This window comes from Heterodontus francisci, chromosome 5, assembly GCF_036365525.1.
Source record: "Heterodontus francisci isolate sHetFra1 chromosome 5, sHetFra1.hap1, whole genome shotgun sequence".
NCBI classification, from domain to species: domain Eukaryota; kingdom Metazoa; phylum Chordata; class Chondrichthyes; order Heterodontiformes; family Heterodontidae; genus Heterodontus; species Heterodontus francisci.
Window position 1 is genome coordinate 143953674 of NC_090375.1, and position 18828 is coordinate 143972501.

Genomic DNA, 18828 nt, shown 5'->3' on the forward strand with positions numbered 1-18828 from the left:
AAAGTATTGCTCAAAAGAAGAAAAAATAAGAGGCAAGTACTCCATAATTGGTGTTGGAATAGCTAAGGATGATGTTGAAAGAGACCTGGTGGTCTTTAGTAGAATTGCTACTTAGCATATCCAATTAATGCAGAGCAGCAATTAACACAGCCAATAAAGTGCAGAACTGCATTGCTTAAACAGTAGAACAGAGGATGTTCCATTGTCAAAGGTCTGAATAATGAGAAAAGACTGGAGAAGTGTGAGGATTTCAACCTGCAAAGAAGTTGGCTAAGAGGTGGTAAAAGGTCATAAAATAGAGATTTGTGTATAGTTTAGGGAATGGATAAGGTAAATCAGGAATATTACTTTTAAGTTAAATAGCAAGAAATGGACAAAGGCATCATAGATTCAAATTAATAAAAAGTAAATTTAGGACCAATGTCAGGAAAGTCTGCTTTACACAACAGTCAATGTATGGAATAAATTTCCAGGAAACATAGTGGAGAAAAAAGCCTGTATTCTTTTAAGAAGCAATTGTACGCTGAAACCCCTAAGATCTCTGAAGTAGTCCAATTCTGGCCTTTTGCACATCCTCGATTTTAATCACTCTATCATTGGCTGTCATGCCTTCAGCTGCCTAGGCCTTAAGCTCTGAAATTCCCTCCGGAAACTTCACCGCCTCTCTACATCTCTCCTCCTTTAAAATACTGCTTGAAACTTATCTCCGTGACCAAGCTTTTGGTCATCTATCATAATATTTCCTTATGTGACCATGTCGAACTCTGTTTGATAATGCTCCAATGAAGCATCTTGGGATGTTTTCTACATTAAAGGTGCTGTATCAATGCAAGTTGTTGTTGAAATGGGAGAACTTTAGAATCTTTGCATGAATGAAATAAGTTGGAATGAATAGTCTTCCTCATCCGTAACTATCTTGTGATTGCTACATAAACTTAGGTAATGGATACTCAATGGATACTTATAGGTACATAATGAACAGGCAGCAGAGGGTGCTAGTTGGCTGAGTAATGTTGGGTCAGAATTAGGCCCTTGCTGTTGCTGATCAACAGAAATGAGCTGTATTCAGAATGTTTGGTTAAATTTTCAGTTACTATTCAAATCTGTGTGGGAGGGGAATGTTCATTATAGAAAAGAAGGACCTAAGGGATATTTGCAAGTGGCAGTTGAAATTTATGTGCAAGTATTATGAGTGGAAAGAAAAATGGGATCATGTTGGTGTCAAATTAGCTTGAGGAAGGCTGAAAGAGTTGTAGGAACAATAATAAACTCAACTTTAACCATGTCCGCTCATTGAAGAGCAGTAGTTAATAAAACAAAATAAAGGACTGTGTTGTCAAATTAATTGAATTTATGTTTGAGATCACCATACTGAAGCTGTACAGTGCTCTTTAATACAATATTTAGTTCTGGTCAAAGAGGCACAAAGCAAATGTACAAGTCCTGGATGCAGTGCAGAGTAGGTCCATGAGGTTGATCCCTAGTGCGAGATGATTAAGTATTGAAGCAAGGTTGGATAATATTCTTCAGCTTTGAAAATAGGGAATGAAGGTAACTAAAAATAGCAAAAATACTGCAAATGCGAAACTAAAATTTAAATTGCAGCATCCGTGCAGAGAACAGACAAGTTAACATTTCAAGTATAACCCTTCATTTGTACTGGAAAAATACTAACGAACAGCATTTAAAAAGGAACAAGAGTGGTCATAATATGATAGAATTTTAAGAGTGATCTTAATATAGAATTTCAAATTGATTTTGAGAGTGACATCATAAACCTGAAACTAGAGTATTAAACTAAGGTAGATTGAGAAATTAGATTTAAAGGTCTGACTGTAGATAAGCAATGGTGAACATTTAAAGAAATATTTCATCATACAAGAACACAAGAAATAGGAGCAGGAGTAGATTATATGGCCCATTGAGCCTGCTCCGCCATTCAAAATGATCATAGCTGATCTTAGGATTCAACTCCACTTTCCTGCATGCTCATCCTTGATTCCCTGAGAGACCAAAAATCTATCTATCTCAGCCTTAAATGTAAAAGTGGGGTAGAGAATTCCGAAGGTTCACAACCCTTTGAATGAAGTAATTTCTCCTCATCTCAATCCTAAATGATTGGCCTCTTCTCCTGAGACTGTGCCCCTGTGTTTTAGATTCCCCGACCAGCAGAAATAATCTCTGTTAACCCTATCCAGCCCCTTTAGAATCTTATATGTTTCAATGAGATCACCTCTAATTCTTCTAAACTCCAGAGAATACAGGCCCAATTTACTTTGCCTCTCATCATAGGACAACCCCGTCATCCCAGTGACCAATCTAGTAACCTTCGCTGTACTGCCTCCAATGCAAGTATATCTTTTCTTAAATGTGGAGACCAAAATTGCACATACTACTCCAGATGTGGTCTCACAAAAACCCTGTACAATTATAACAATACTTCCTTATTCCTGTACTACAATCCCCTTGCAATTAAGGCCAATATGCCATATGCCTTCTGAATTGCTTGCTGTACCTGCATGTTCATTTTATGCATTCCTTGTACAAGCACACCCAGTTTATTTGAACATCAACACTTACAAGTTTCACACCTTTTAAAAAATATTCTGCTTTTCTATTCTTACAGCCAAAGTGAATAACTTCACACTTCCCCACATTATACTCCATCTGCCATCTTGTTCTCCACTCACTTAAACTGTCTATATCTCTTTGCAGCTTCTCTGTGTCCTCCCCACAGCTTACCTTTCCAGCTACCTTTGTATCATCAGCAAACTTAGATGCATTACTCTCTTTCTCTTCATCTAAGTCATTAATGTAGATTGTAAATAGCTGAGGCCCCAGCTCTGATCTTTGCGGCACTACACTACTGCCAACTTGAAAATGCCCCATTCATGCCCACTCATTACTTCCAGTCCATTAACCAATCCTCTATCCTCGCTAATATATTACCCACAACTCCATGAGTCCTTATCCTGCCTGTTAACCTTTTGTGTGGCACTTTATCAAATGCCTTTTGGACCCCACTAGCTACATCCTCAAAAAAACTCTAATAAATTTGTCAAACAGGATTTCCCTTCAGTAAAACCATGTTGACTTGTCCTAATCATATGTGCTTATCTATGTGCATTGTTAAAACGTCCTTAATAATAGACATCTGGCATTTTCCCAGTGACTGATGTTCGGCTAACTGGCCTGTAGTTCCCTATTTTCTCTCTCCCTCCTTTCTTGAAAAGTGGTGTAACATTTGCCAACTTCCAATCTGATAGGACTCCCGAATCTAAGGAATTTTGGAAAATCACAGCTAGTGTATCCACCATATCTGCAGCTATCTCTTTTAGAACCCTAGGGTGTAGGCCATCAGGTCCTGGAGATTTGTCAGATTTTAGTCTCTTGAGTTTCTCCAATACATTTTCTCTGCTGATAAGAATTTCTGTAATTTCCTCACTTTTTAACCCCTAAGTTACTGTCTGTTTCTGGTATGGAACTTTTGACTTCTGTGAAGACAGACACAAAATACTTGTTCAATGCCTCTGCCATTTGCTCATTCCCCATGATAATTTCTCCTGTCTCTGCTTCTAAGGAACCAATGTTTACTTTAGCTACTCTCTTCCTTTTGATACACCAAAAAAGCTCTTATGATTTTTTTTATATATTACTGGCTAGTTTACTCTTTTTTTTGGCTTATCTACTGTCAGACCTTTTAATCTAATTCCCCAATCTACCTTAGTTTAATACACTAGTTTTGGGCTTATGATGTCACTCTCGAACTCAATTTGAAGTTCTATATTAAGATCACTCTTGAAATTCGATCATATTATGACCACTCTTGTTCCTTTTTGAATGCTGTTGGTGGCCCTCTGTTGGTTTCTAAAGCACTTCCAATCTGTAGACCTACTACTGTTATTTTTTTTGCAACATTATAAGCTTTTAATCTAATACTACCCTTAAATTCATGAGTGAGCCATGGATGGTTCTTTCTTACTGAGTTTTTGTTTCACAAAGGAATGTATTTTTGTTGAACATTTTGAATTGTTTCTTTAAAGGTTTCCCACTGTTCATTTACCACCATACCTTTTAGTCTATTTACCCAATTTACCTTAGTCAGTTCTCTTCTCATACCTACGTAATTGGTTTTAAGTTTAAGATTCTTGTTTGTGATTGGAGCATGTCACTTTCAAACTTAACATGGAATTCAATGATATTATGATCGCTGTTTCCCAGTGGATCTTTTACTATGACATTGCTAATTAACCCTGCTTTATTACACAGTACTAGATCTAAGATAGCTTTACCCCTAGTTGGCACCATAACATATTGCTCTAAGAAACTGTCGTGAAAGCATTCTACAAGCTCATCTTCTAGACCACTCCTGCCAATTTCATTGTCTCAGTCCATATGAAGATTGACAAGCTCCAATAATTTCTTGTTTAATGCTCTTTCCAATGGTATAACCACTGTTAGGGTGCCTATAAACTACTTCCACCACTGTTTTCTGATTGTTGCTAATCCTTATTTCCACTCATACTGATTCTACTTCATGATCTTCTGAGGCCAGATTCTTTCTCACTAATGCTCTTATGTCATCCTTTACCATCAGTGCTACCCTTCCTCTTTTGCTATTCTGTCTATCTTTCCAAAATATTGTGTACCCTGGATTATTTATTTCGCAACCTTGATTGCCATGTAACCATGTGTCTGTAATGAACCACTCGTTCATCTATCTTATTGCAGATACTTCACGCATTCAGATAAAGAACACTTAATTTCATATTTTTGCTTCTATTCCCTTCAATGGCCTTATTTGCTGACGTACAATTTTTGTTAAACTTTCTGTCCCTTCCTGTCGCATTCTGCTTGTATTTATCCACAATACTATACTCGTCTGATGCCTTGGTCTTTCTCTTGGGATTTCTAAATCTCACCTCTCCCAAACCTTCTCCCTACTTTATTAGTTCACAACCTCTAGTCTTACCTGCTGGCTCACTCTTGAGTTTGTAGGCACAGTCCCTTGCTGCCACACTCTGATTATTATTATCCTTATTGCTGTCTTGTTCTCATGCCTGTTCTTCTCTCTCTAAACTATCACATCTTCCCTCATTTGATCCCTCGCTCCCATTATTCAGTTTAAAGCCTCTCTACTGCCCTAGTTATATGAATTACCAGAACACTGGTCCTAGCACGGTTCAGGTGTAGACTGTCCCAACGGTACAGCTCACACACTCCCCAGTACTGGTGCCAGTGCCCCATGAATCAAAACCCATTTCTCCCACACCAATCTTTGAGCCATGCATTTAACTGTCTAATCTTATTTACCCTACAGCAATTTACTCATGGCTCAGGTAACCCAAAGATTATTACCTTTTGAGGTTCTGCTTTGTCATTTAGCCCCTAGCTGCTCGTACTTCCTATGCAGAACCTCTTTACTAGTCCTATCTATGTCATTGATACCTACGTGGACCACGACAACTGGATCCTCCCCTTCCCACTGCAGGTTCCTCTCCAGCCCCGAGTAGATGTCCCAAACCCCGGCATCGGGCAGGCAACACAGCTTTCTGGACTCTCGCTCTTGGCTGCAGCGTACGGTGTATATCCCCCTGACTCTATTGTCCCCTACGACCGCTGCATTCCTATTTACTCCGTCCACTTGAATAGTTTCCATGGTGCCATGGTCAGTTTGCTCATCAACCCTGCAGCCCTCGCTCACATCCATACAAGCTGAAAAAACCGTAAACCTGTTGGACAATTGCTAGGGCTGAGGTTCCTCTATTTCTGCCTTCTCAATCCCCTTACCTGCCTCACTGTCAGTCACACCCTCCTGTCCCTGACCACAGACCAAATCAGAAGACACTAGCCTATGGGGTGTGACTGCCTTCTAGAACAAAGTGTCCATGTAACTTTCCGTCTCCCTGATGCATCGCAGTGTTTGTAGCTCAGCTGTCAGCTCACTGATTCTAAGCCGAAGCTCCTTGAGCTGCAGACGTGGTTGTCGTGGATCACATTGGTGTCCACGAGCTCCCACATACTGCAACTGCAACACGTCACCTGCCCTGCCATCCTTAATGTGTTTTAAATAATTTAAATAATTATTTACTTAATTAATAGGAAATATTCACCAGCCAATCTATTAAGCTTTACTACTATTAATAAATAAAACCTTAAAATTACTAAATTACTCGAGTTTTAAAAGATAAACGAGAAAAAACTCACCAATCAACCAACGACCCGTTTTCCTGTGACGTCACAATTTGATTTGTCTCAGAACGCGGTTAGTTTGCTCTGGTAGCCTGGACTGGCTAGGATAGCTTTTTTGAACTGCTCGCTGGTCCTGCTCTCTGTCTTGCTCCTTCCCGCCTCCGCTGCTCTTTTAAACTCTGCCAGTCTCACTCCGTCAATTCTCAACGAATACACATTCCATTAAGAAATAAAAACCCCATGAAAAAAGTGATCCCATCTGTGGCTAACTAAAGAGGTTAAAGATAGTATTAGATGAAAAGAAGAGGCTTATAATATTGCCAAGTCAAGTAGTAACCTGAGGATTGGGAATGTTTTAGAAACCAGCAAAGGATGACCAAAAAATTGATAAAGACGGAGAAAATAAAATGAGAAACTAGCAAGAGCTTCTACAAGTACGTAAAGATGAGAGTAGTGAAAGTAAATGTGGGTGCCTTAGAGGCTGAGACAGGAGACATTGTAATGGGGAAAGGAAATGACAGAAATGTTAAACGAATATAATGTGTCTGTCTTCTCACGAGAGTAAGGAACTTACAGTAATTAATATTCGTAACTCAAAAGTACTGGAGAAATTAATGGGACCAAAGGCAGCAAATCCCCTGTACCTGATTGCCTACATCCTGGGTTCTAAAAGAAGTGGCTGCAGAGCTGGTAGATGCATTAGTTGTGATCTTCCAAAATTCCCTAAATTCTGGAACAGCTTCATAGGATTGGAAGGTAACAAATGTAACACCATTATTCAAGAAAGGAAGGAGAGAGAAAACAGAACCACAGGCCAGATATCCTGGCATCAGTTATCAAGAAAATGTTGAAATCCATTATTAAGGAAGCAGTAACGCGACACTTAGGAAATTGTAATATGATTAGGCAAACTCAGCATGGTTTTACGAAAGGAAAATTACGTTTGACAAATGTACTAGAGTTTTTTGAGGATGTAACTAGCAGAGTAGATAAAGGGGAACCAGTAGAAATAGTATATTTGGGTTTAAAAGTCGTTTGATATGATGCCATATGAAAGGTTGTTGCGCAAGATAAGGGCTCATGGGTTTGGGATATGTATTAGTACGGATAGAGGACTGGTAAAGGACAGAAAACAGAATAGGAATAAATGAGCCATTTTCAGTTTGGCAGGCTGTTATTAGTAGGGTATCAAAAGATCATTACTAGGTGTTAGCTATTTGCAATCTATATTAATAATTTAGATGAGGGGACCCAGTGTAATTAGAATTAGAATTAGAATATTACAGCGCAGTACAGGCCCTTTGGCCCTCGATGTTGCGCCGATCATCTGACCTACACTATTCCATTTACATCCATATGTCTATCCAATGACCACTTAAATGCCCTTAACGTTGGCGAGTCTACTACTGTTGCAGGCAGGGCGTTCCACGCCCCTACTACTCTCTGCGTAAAGAAACTACCTCTGACATCTGTCCTATATCTTTCACCCCTCAACTTAAAGCTATGTCCCCTCGTGTTTGCCATCCTCATCCGAGGAAAAAGACTCTCACTATCCACCCTATCTAACCCTCTGATTATCTTGTATGTCTCCATTAAGTCACCTCTCCTCCTCCTTCTCTCTAACGAAAACAACCCCAAGTCCCTCAGCCTTTCCTCGTAAGACCTTCCTTCCATACCAGGCAACATCCTAGTAAATCTCATCTGCACCCTTTCCAAAGCTTCCACAACCTTCCTATAATGCGGTGACCAGAACTGCACGCAATACTCAAGGTGCGGCCTCACCAGAGTTTTGTACAGCTGCATCATGACCTCGTGGCTCCGAATCTCGATCCCCCTACTAATAAAGGCTAACACACCATATGCCTTCTTAACAGCCCTATTAACCTGGGTAGCAACTTTCAGGGATTTATGTACCTGGATACCAAGATCTCTCTGCTCATCTACACTACCAAGAATCTTCCCATTAGCCCAGTACTCTGCATTGCTGTTACTCCTTCCAAAGTGAATCACCTCACACTTCTCCGCATTAAACTCCATTTGCCATCTCTCAGCCCAGCTCTGCAGCCTATCTATGTCCCTCTGTACCCTACAACACCCTTCGACACGATCCACAACTCCACCGACCTTCGTGTCATCCGCAAATTTACTAACCCACCCTTCTACACCCTCATCCAGGTCGTTTATAAAAATGACAAACAGCAATGGCCCCAAAACAGAACCTTGCGGTACACCACTAGTAACTAAACTCCAGGATGAACATTTGCCATCAACCACCACCCTCTGTCTTCTTTCAGCTAGCCAATTTCTGATCCAAAGCTCTAAATCACCTTCAACCCCATACTTCCGTATTTTCTGCAATAGCCTACCGTGGGGAACCTTATCAAACGCCTTACTGAAATCCATATACACCACATCCACGGCTTTACCCTCATCCACCTGTTTGGTCACCTTCTCGAAAAGCTCAATAAGGTTTGTGAGGCACGACCTACCTTTCACAAAACCGTGCTGACTATCGCAAATGAACTTATTCTTTTCAAGATGATTATAAATCCTGTCTCTTATAACCTTTTCCAACATTTTACCCACAACCGAAGTAAGGCTCACAGGTCTATAATTACCAGGGCTGTCTCTACTCCCCTTCTTGAACAAGGGGACAACATTTGCTATCCTCCAGTCCTCCGGCACTACTCCTGTCGACAATGACGACATAAAGATCAACAACAACGGCTCTGCAATCTCCTCCCTGGCTTCCCAGAGAATCCTAGGATAAATCCCATCTGGCCCAGGGGACTTATCTATTTTCACTCTTTCCAAAATTGCTAACACCTCCTCCTTGTGAATCTCAATCCCATCGAGCCTAGTAGGCTGTATCTCAGTAATCTCCTCGGCAACATTTTCTTTTTCTACTGTAAATACTGCCGAAAAATATTCATTTAATGCTTCCCCTATCTCCTCTGATTCCGCACACAACTTCCCACTACTATCCTTGATTGGCCCTGTTCTAACTCTAGTCATTCTTTTATTCCTGATATACCTATAGAAAGCCTTAGGGTTTTCTTTGATCCTATCCGCCAATGACTTCTCGTGTCCTCTTCTTGCTCTTCTTAGCCCTCCCTTTAGATCCTTCCTGGCTAGCTTGTAACTCTCAAGCGCCCTAACTGAGCCTTCACGTCTCATCCTAACATAAGCCGCCCTCTTCCTCTTGACAAGCGCTTCAACTTCTTGAGTAAACCACGGCTCCCTCGCTCGACAACTTCCTCCCTGCCTGACAGGTACATACTTATCAAGGACACGCATTAGCTGCTCCTTGAATAAGCTCCACATTTCGTTTGTGCCCATCCCCTGCAGTTTCTTTCCCCATCCTACACATCCTAAATCTTGCCTAATCGCGTCATAATTTCCTTTCCCCCAGCTATAATTCTTGCCCTGTGGTATATACCTGTCCCTGCCCATCGCTAAGGTAAACCTAACCGAATTGTGATCACTATCGCCAAAGTGCTCACCTACATCTAAATCGAACACCTGGCCGGGTTCATTACCCAGTACCAAATCCAATGTGGCATCGCCCCTGGTTGGCCTGTCCACATACTGTGTCAGAAAACCCTCCTGCACACACTGGACAAAAACAGACCCATCTAAAGTACTCGAACTATAGTATTTCCAGTCAATATTTGGAAAGTTAAAGTCCCCCATAACCACTACCCTGTTACTCTCGCTCCTGTCGAGAATCATCTTCGCTATCCTTTCCTCTACATCTCTGGAACTATTCGGAGGTCTATAGAAAACTCCCAACAGGGTGACCTCTCCTCTCCTGTTTCTAACCTCGGCCCATACTACCTCAGTAGACGAGTCCTCAAACGTCCTTTCTGCCGCTGTAATACTTTCCTTGATTAACAATGCCACACCCCCCCCTCTTTTACCCTCTTCTCTGTTCTTACTGAAACATCTAAATCCCGGAACCTGCAACATCCATTCCTGCCCCTGCTCTACCCATGTCTCTGAAATGGCCACAACATCAGGATCCCAGGTACCAACCCATGCTGCAAGCTCACCCACCTTATTCCGGATGCTCCTGGCGTTGAAGTAGACACACTTTAAACCAAGTTCTTGCTTGCCAGTGCCCTCTTGCGTCCCTGTAACCTTATCCTCTACCTCACTACTCTCAACAGCCTGTACACTGGAACTACAATTTAGGTTCCCATTCCCCTGCTGATTTAGTTTAAACCCCCCCGAAGAGCACTAACAAATCTCCCCCCCAGGATATTGGTACCCCTCTGGTTCAGGTGAAGACCATCCTGTTTGTAGAGGTCCCACCTACCCCAGAAAGAGCCCCAATTATCCAGGAAACCAAAACCCTCCCTCCTACACCATCCCTGCAGCCACGTGTTCAACTCCTCTCTCTCCCTATTCCTCTCTTCGCTAGCACGTGGCACAGGCAACAACCCAGAGATAACAACTCTGGTTGTTCTCGCTCTAAGCTTCCACCCTAGCTCCCTGAATTTCTGCCTTAAATCCCCATCTTTCTTCCTACCTATGTCGTTGGTGCCTATGTGGACCACGACTTGGGGGTGCTCCCCCTCCCCCTTAAGGATCCCAAAAACACGATCGGAGACATCACGTACCCTGGCACCTGGGAGGCAACACACCAACCGTGAGTCTCTCTCGTTCCCACAGAACCTCCTATCTGTTCCCCTAACTATGGAGTCCCCAATGACTAATGCTCTGCTCCTCTTCCCTTTTCCCTTCTGAGCAACTGGGACAGACTCTGTGCCAGAGACCTGCACCCCATTGCTTACCCCTGGTAAGTCGTCCCCCCAACAGTATCCAAAACGGTATACCTGTTGTTGAGGGAAACGGCCACAGGGGATCCCTGCACTGCCTGCTGGTTCCCTTTCCTTCCCCTGACGGTAACCCATCTACCTACTTCTTTTACCTGAGGTGTGACTGCCTCCCTATAACTCCTGTCAATAATCCCCTCCGCCTCCCGAATGATCCGAAGTTCATCCAGCTCCAGCTCCAGTTCCCCAACGCGGTCTGCGAGGAGCTGGAGTTGGGTGCACTTCCCGCAGATGCAGTCAGCAGGGACACTCTTGGCGACCCCTACCTCCCACATTCTGCAGGAGGAACATACAACTGCCTTTACCTCCATTCCCACTATTCTAGATTCCCAATAAATCTACTGAAAAACCAAACGAAAAAAGTCAAAACTTGTTCGCTTAGCAATCCGACGGACTGAACTTTTTAAATAAAAAGCTTACCTTATCAACACACTAGAGTCCTTTTTTTTTTGGTTAGAGGAGGAGGGTGGGTGGGAGACACTACACGTGTAGTGTCTCGGGTACTGCCACTGCCCAAATAAATAGTTTTCCCCGACCCAGCAGTCCCCTGGTCCTCCGAAACAAAAGGGGATTAACTTGTAACTTACTGAAATTGACCGCTCAGCTGAAAGTCCGCTCCGCACCTCGTTCTGTCAAGGCTGCTCCTCGCAAAAGACAAAGATTTTAAAACTGCCCAAATAAATAGTTTTCCCCTACCCAGCAGTCCCCTGGTCCTCCGAAACAAAAGGGGATTAACTTGTAACTTACTGAAATTGACCGCTCAGCTGAAAGTCCGCTCCGCACCTCGTTCTGTCAAGGCTGCTCCTCGCAAAAGACAAAGATTTTAAAACTGCCCAAATAAATAGTTTTCCCCTACCCAGCAGTCCCCTGGTCCTCCGAAACAAAAGGGGATTAACTTGTAACTTACTGAAATTGACCGCTCAGCTGAAAGTCCGCTCCGCACCTCGTTCTGTCAAGGCTGCTCCTCGCAGAAGACAAAGATTTTAAAACTGCCCAAATAAATAGTTTTCCCCTACCCAGCAGTCCCCTGGTCCTCCGAAACAAAAGGGGATTAACTTGTAACTTACTGAAATTGACCGCTCAGCTGAAAGTCCGCTCCGCACCTCGTTCTGTCAAGGCTGCTCCTCGCAAAAGACAAAGATTTTAAAACTGCCCAAATAAATAGTTTTCCCCTACCCAGCAGTCCCCTGGTCCTCCGAAACAAAAGGGGATTAACTTGTAACTTACTGAAATTGACCGCTCAGCTGAAAGTCCGCTCCGCACCTCGTTCTGTCAAGGCTGCTCCTCGCAAAAGACAAAGATTTTAAAACTGCCCAAATAAATAGTTTTCCCCTACCCAGCAGTCCCCTGGTCCTCCGAAACAAAAGGGGATTAACTTGTAACTTACTGAAATTGACCGCTCAGCTGAAAGTCCGCTCCGCACCTCGTTCTGTCAAGGCTGCTCCTCGCAAAAGACAAAGATTTTGTATCCAAGTTTGCTGATGATACAAAGCCAGATGGGAAAGTAAGCTGTGAGGAGGTCATAGAGTCTGCTGAGGGATATAGATAGGTTACTTGAGCGCGCAAGAAGGTGGCAAATGGAGTATAATGTGGGAAAATGCGAAGTTATTCACTTTGGTAGGGAGAATTGAAAAAAAGAATATTTTTCAAATGATGAGAAACTATTAAATATTGGTATTCAGAGGGACTTGGGTGTCCTTACATGAAATACAGAAAATTAACATGCTGAAACAGCAAGCAATTTGGAAGGCAAGTGGTATGTTGTCCTTTATTGCAAGGGGGTTGGAGTACAAGAATAAGGAAGCCTTGCAAAGTTTCAGTAGATTGATTCCTGGGATGAGAGGGCTGTCCAAGAGGAGAGATTGAGTAAAATGTGCCTATAGTCTGGTATTTAGAAGAGTGAGAGGTGATCGCATTAAAACATATGAGGTTCTAACAGGGCTTGACAGGGTAGAAGCTGTTTCCCCTTGTTGAAGAGTCTAGAATTAGGGAACATCATCTCAGGATAAGGGAACAGCCATTTTGGACTAAAATGAGGAGAAATTTCTTCACTCAGAGGGTTACAAACCTTGGAAATTCTCTACCCCCCTGAGGGTTGTGGATGCTCAGATGTTGGGCTGGATTTTGAGCAGCCCTCGACGCCAAGACCCGTTGCGGAGGGGCCTGAAGGTGGCTCTAGGTGAGACCCACCATGGCCCTCAACATCGGCAGGGTCCGGCCCGATCCTCCCAGCGGCGGCGAGGCACCGTGGCAGCAACCCCCCCCCCCCCCCACCCCGCTATCCCCCCACTATTGCTCAGTGACGGGACCTCAATTACCATATTCAAATTAATAAAATTAATTCATTTATATATACTTAACTCAGATCTTGAGGGCCTGCTGTGATCTTTGGCACGGTAGCCGGCACTCCCGCGCCTTCAGATCCCGGTCCGAGGAAACAAGGTGCGACACTGGTGGGGAGAGGGGAGGAGATAAGTTTATCAGTGTGGGGTGGGGGTAGGGGGAAGGGGGTCAAATAAACTTTATGGATTATTGGGAATGGTGGGAAGGGTTGTACTTTAAACTCTGTGCAGTTTGTGGAGGGGAAGGTCAGATGTTTAAAGGTAAGCTTTTTTGAGGGGGTTTGGGCAAAGAGTTAATGCAATTGTTATGGGGGGGTTGGTGGGAAAGGGGCATTGGAACTTTATTTATGTAATTCTAGGGTGATATCTCTTTAAAAATTTAAATATCCTGGCAGAGCTGAGTGCCCTTTAAGATTGCAGCAGCTCTTAGACATGCGGCCCGTGTGTGCAGGCCACCATTTCGGTCTCATAGAATCCAGCCGGTTGAGTATATTCAAAATTGAGATCGATAGATTTTTGTACTCTAAGGGAATCAAAGAATATGGGAGAAAGTGGAGTTGAAGTCAAAGATCAGCCACGATATTACTGAATGATGGAGTAGGCTCGTGGGGCTTAAAATGAAGGGAAGAGTTTCCATTTTTATCTGTCATATTTACCTACACCAGCAACCCCCACCCCACCATCTCATCTATTCACACATTATCTCTATTTTGTTAAATTTTGCCTTTAATTTCTTAACATCTCATGTTAAATATCACTTCGACCATTCAACCATCTTCCATATTCTATTTGCAATGTGACAGGTCATTCTATCTCCTCTCCCTTTCTTTGTGTGTGTATGTCTGATTTCCTGTCTCATTGTTCTATACCTTTATAACTGCTGTGACAATCAAAGTTTCCAGATCAGTGGTCTACTCAGCACAGTTCACAGTTGAAAATCCCAGATTTCCAAAGTTCAACCAAGACTCAGCATTTAACTTCATTTGGGAGACACATGTTTGGCAAGTTCATTCTTCACTGGAATCGATGTATATGTTCAAGCCTGTCCTGTCTTCCAGGAATGTGAAGAATGATGTACAAATCTATTTATGGAACAATAGGCACAACCATAGGTGGAGGTCTGAGGCATGTACGTGGCATTCCTGTTCAACTGCAAACACAGATCCAGCCTATCAGTCTACCGACAAATAAGAAATCTCTGGTATCCTGAATAATCAATTTGATACAATTGTCTATGATTCTAATCAAAATCAAAATACTGCAGATGCTGGAAAACTGAAATAAAAACAGGAAATGCTGGGAATGCTTTGCAGGTTTGGAAACACCTATGGAGAGAGAAACAGAACAAATGGCAGGATTGCAGCAGGCAGGCAATCGACTTCCCAGACCCACCCCACCACCCACTCCCCGCTACCCCACCGGGAAACTTCCTTGTTGGCGGAAATGCATTGGGGATCCATCCTGACGCGGCTCCCCCCCTATTTTCCTGGCCCTCCCCTTGCTTCACTCCCACCATCATGGGGCAGGGAAAAGTCAGCCCAATGTTTCAGGTCATTGACCTTTCATTAGATGAGGGGCCAAGGTGTCACTGATCTGAAACAATAACTCTGTTTCTCTCTCCATGGTTGCTGCCAGAACGGCTGAGTATTTCCAGCATTCTCTGTTTTTTTAAATAATTCTAATCAAACTACTTTTGGGGGTGCAGCTTATCAACAATCTGCAAGAATTACATAGAATATACAGCATAGAAACAGGCCATTTGGCCCAACCAAGTCCGTTTATGCTCTACTCAAGCATCCGCCCATCCTTCCTCAGTTACCACTATCAGCATAACCCTCTATTCCCTTCTCCCTCATATGTTTATCTAGCCTCCCCCAAATGCATCTGTTATTTGCCTCAACTACTTGGTGTGGTAGTGATTCCACATTCTCATCGATTTCTTGGTGACTACCTTATATTAATGATCTTTAGTTTTGCTGTTCCCCAAAGTGGAAACACTCTGTCTCGAGGACAGAATTTTAATTGCGAGGAACTCAACGCCCAGAGCATTCCAGGTTCTGACCCCAATACGGTGTAATTTTCACATCTAAAGGGCCTAATTGGCCCAGGGGCAATTCTGCTGCCCAATTAAAGGCACTGGAAGTCTTCTCGAGGCATGATTAGGTTACAGAGGGCTATTTTAAAAGGCAAGTGGCAGATGTGACATGGCTGGGATGGAGCAGCAGGCAGAATGGAGGACCAGTGTTGGCATAGATGTGCCCCCGAGCGGCACCCCATTTTTCTGATGCCTCCTTGGAAGCACTGACTAATGAGGTTGCAGAGAGGAGAGAGATTGGGCTGGATTTTACCTTAAGCAGACAGGATTCGCTTCCGCTAGCCCGGGGATCCGTCCCGTATTTTACGGGTCCCCAGGCTTTAATTGCCCGGAGGTGGGACTTCCACCCACTTGAGGGAGGAAGTCCCGCCTCAGTGAGCTGCCAGCCAATCAGCGGTCCGGCAGCTCTTAGTCCCAGCAGCACCACCGGGAGCAGTGGTCACTGCTGGGACAGCAGCCCAGCTGACGGCATGGAGCCAGGAATGAAGGTAAGTTGGGCATGCCTCACCAGAGGGATCGGTGAGGTTAAGGTGGTTGTTTGGAGGTGGGGGGGGGGGTGCGTCTTGGGTCCCAGGGGTGGGTTGGGAGGTGGGGGCAGCCCTCAATCGGGCACCCTGTGCCCGACTGCCATGGCACCTGCCCCCCGGCGTGCGGAAAGGCCAGCAGGTATCACTGAGTAGTCTTTCATGTCCCCAGCACACCCACTTGCCACGGGTAAAATACCCATAGAGGCGGGAAAGGGCTCTTAAGCGACCATTAAGTGGCTACTTAAGGGCCTTGATTGGCCTTGGGCAGGCGGGCCGTTCCCCCACCCCCGGCCCGACTGCTGTAAAGTTGGCCAGAGGCGGGAGCGGGGCGGGAAGGCATCCCAGAGCCTCCAGCTTAATCTTACACCGCCCCCATCCGCCCCCACACCACCATCTGGGGCGGCGTAAAATGTAGCCCATTAAAACAGAAAGTGCTGGAAATACTCAGCAGATTTGGCAGCATCTGCGGCGAGAGAAGCAGAGTTAATGTATCAGGTCTGTGACCTTTCATCAGAACTGGAGGAGAGAGATGTTCTTTCCTGCTTCAGGAATGAGAAATCCACCCAGTGAGATCAAGAGGGCATGGATGGAGGTGACCACAGAGGTCAGCACCTGGGATCCCACGAGAAGGAGGTGGGTCCAGTGTAGAAAACAGTTCAATGACCTCTGGTAAGGTGAGTGGTCAGCAGCACTGGTTCATTGGGCACCAACTCTCTAAGTACCAGAATGCAAGCGAGCTGATCTCGTGGAATGGCCATAATTCTCCCTCACATTGTCAGTTCAAGTTTCCAGTCACAACACTGAGATGCAGCCACCCTTACATATGGGGACATCACTAAGGGGAACATCAACCAACATGTATGTCATGCTGGAAGAGATGAGGAAGGGCAGCCTACTCATGAATAATTCTCCTCTCATCCTGTAGGAGAAGAGAAAGGGTACAGGAGCAGCACGCTGATATGCACAGGAAGAGTGAGACTCTCTGTAGCATTGACTGCTCAATTTCGCTGATGGCACAGAGGTGCTCAGATGGACACCAGCTGCATCTCTTGCAGTTGGTGGCCGCATTCAGCATTCAAGGACGTCAGGAAAGGGCTGAGATGGTGGTGACAGATGAAGGGGCCACCCTTCAGGGGGCACTGGCATGACCTTTCGACTCAGGAACCATCTGTGTGCCAAGGCCCTGTGATAGAGGCAGCCCCTGCAATGATGCAGGTGCAGCAGCCTGTGGAAGAGCCCTGACGGGCACCTCCAATCAAGGATGAAAGTCATGGGCATCTCAGCCAGAGGCAGAAACTAGGGAGTAGGCTGCCTCCACCTCAGCCTCTACCACAGCGGCAGTACCCTGTAGAAGTGTTAGGGAGAGGAAGCTGCCATGCTGTTGAATTCATTTAATAGGTCACACATTTGTCTGTTCTTTTCTTATCACAATATAACTTGTTTACATGATCACTCTGACATGTGCGTTATTGATGTTTCAGCTCAGAAGAGGAATGTCGCATTGTGGTGTGGGTGGGGAGGATATGGGGCCCTGGGAATGTTATGTGCCCATGCCTTGTGATGTTGGGTTATGTTGGTGGAGGATCCCTCATTCTGCCTGTTCGCGGCTGGCAATGGAACCTCACAGTTATGGGTCATGTATGATAGCTGTCTATGCTGGAAGGTAAGTTTTGAGGTCATCAGCCTCAAGGGTTCGGGGGCGATCAGGTGAAGTGCTGCTGAATCAGCGTGAGCCTTGCTGCCATGCCAGCCTGCAGTTCACCTTGGGGTCTGTGACGGTGTCGCCAGTTGTCCTCCGCTGCCTGGTCGCCGGCCACCTCTTGAGCGAGACCTTCCTCCTCCACTTCCTCCTTTTCTTCCTCATCCCAGTCCTTTTACGAGATGGAGTGGCGTTCCAGCTCTGCCTCTTCATCCGCCTTCAAACATCTTTGCATTGTTACACTTCAGCTGGCTCATATTGGAGGGCACCACCTGACCGATCAGGGCAATGGAAGTGTATCTTCAAGTGGCCAATGATCTGTTCAATGCAGGTCCATGTTAGGAGATGGCTCTGGTTGTAGCACCTCTCTTCATCCGTGTCTGTGTTTCAAATGGGTGTCAAGAGCCACCTCTTTAGGGGATAATCCTTATCTCCCAGCAGCCACCCATGGAGTCTGGATGTGGGCCTGAAGAGGTGTGGCACCTGGGACTCTCACACCAGATAAAGGAGTCATGGCAGTTGCATGGGAACCGGACACAGACCTGTAAGATTCGCTTCCTGTGGTCACAGACCAGCTGGACATTCAAACACTGATAGACCTTTCAGTTCAGGAATCTGGCTGGCTGGTCTGTCAGTGCCTTGATGGCTACATGGGTGCAATTGATGACACCCTGGACCTGAGGGAATCTATCGAAGGTGGCGAGGTCCAAAGCCCTCTGTGCCTGTGCTGATCCATATGTGTCAAAGTGGATGTAGAACCCCACCCTCTTGAATACGGCATCTGTGACCTGCCTGATGGTGTGATGAGCTGCTGACTTAGAGATTCCACCTAGGTCTGGCTGATTCCTGGAACAATCCGGTTACATAAAAATTCAGGGCAACCGTGACCTTGACAGCTGCCGGCCATCATGAGGCCTCAGGTCATTGTGGATCAGAGCACAAATGTCCGAGACCATCTGCCTGGTTAGGCACAGCCTTCTACGTCACTGGTGCTCTGCCTTTTGTAGGTAGCTGACTCTTGGACGGTGGACCTGATGTCTTGGGTAGCACCTTCCCCTGGCAGCCCCCCGCCTGCTGTGTTCTTCTGGCCTCCTCTTTTCCAGGAGGTTGCAACTGCTGAAGCTCATTCTGGCTG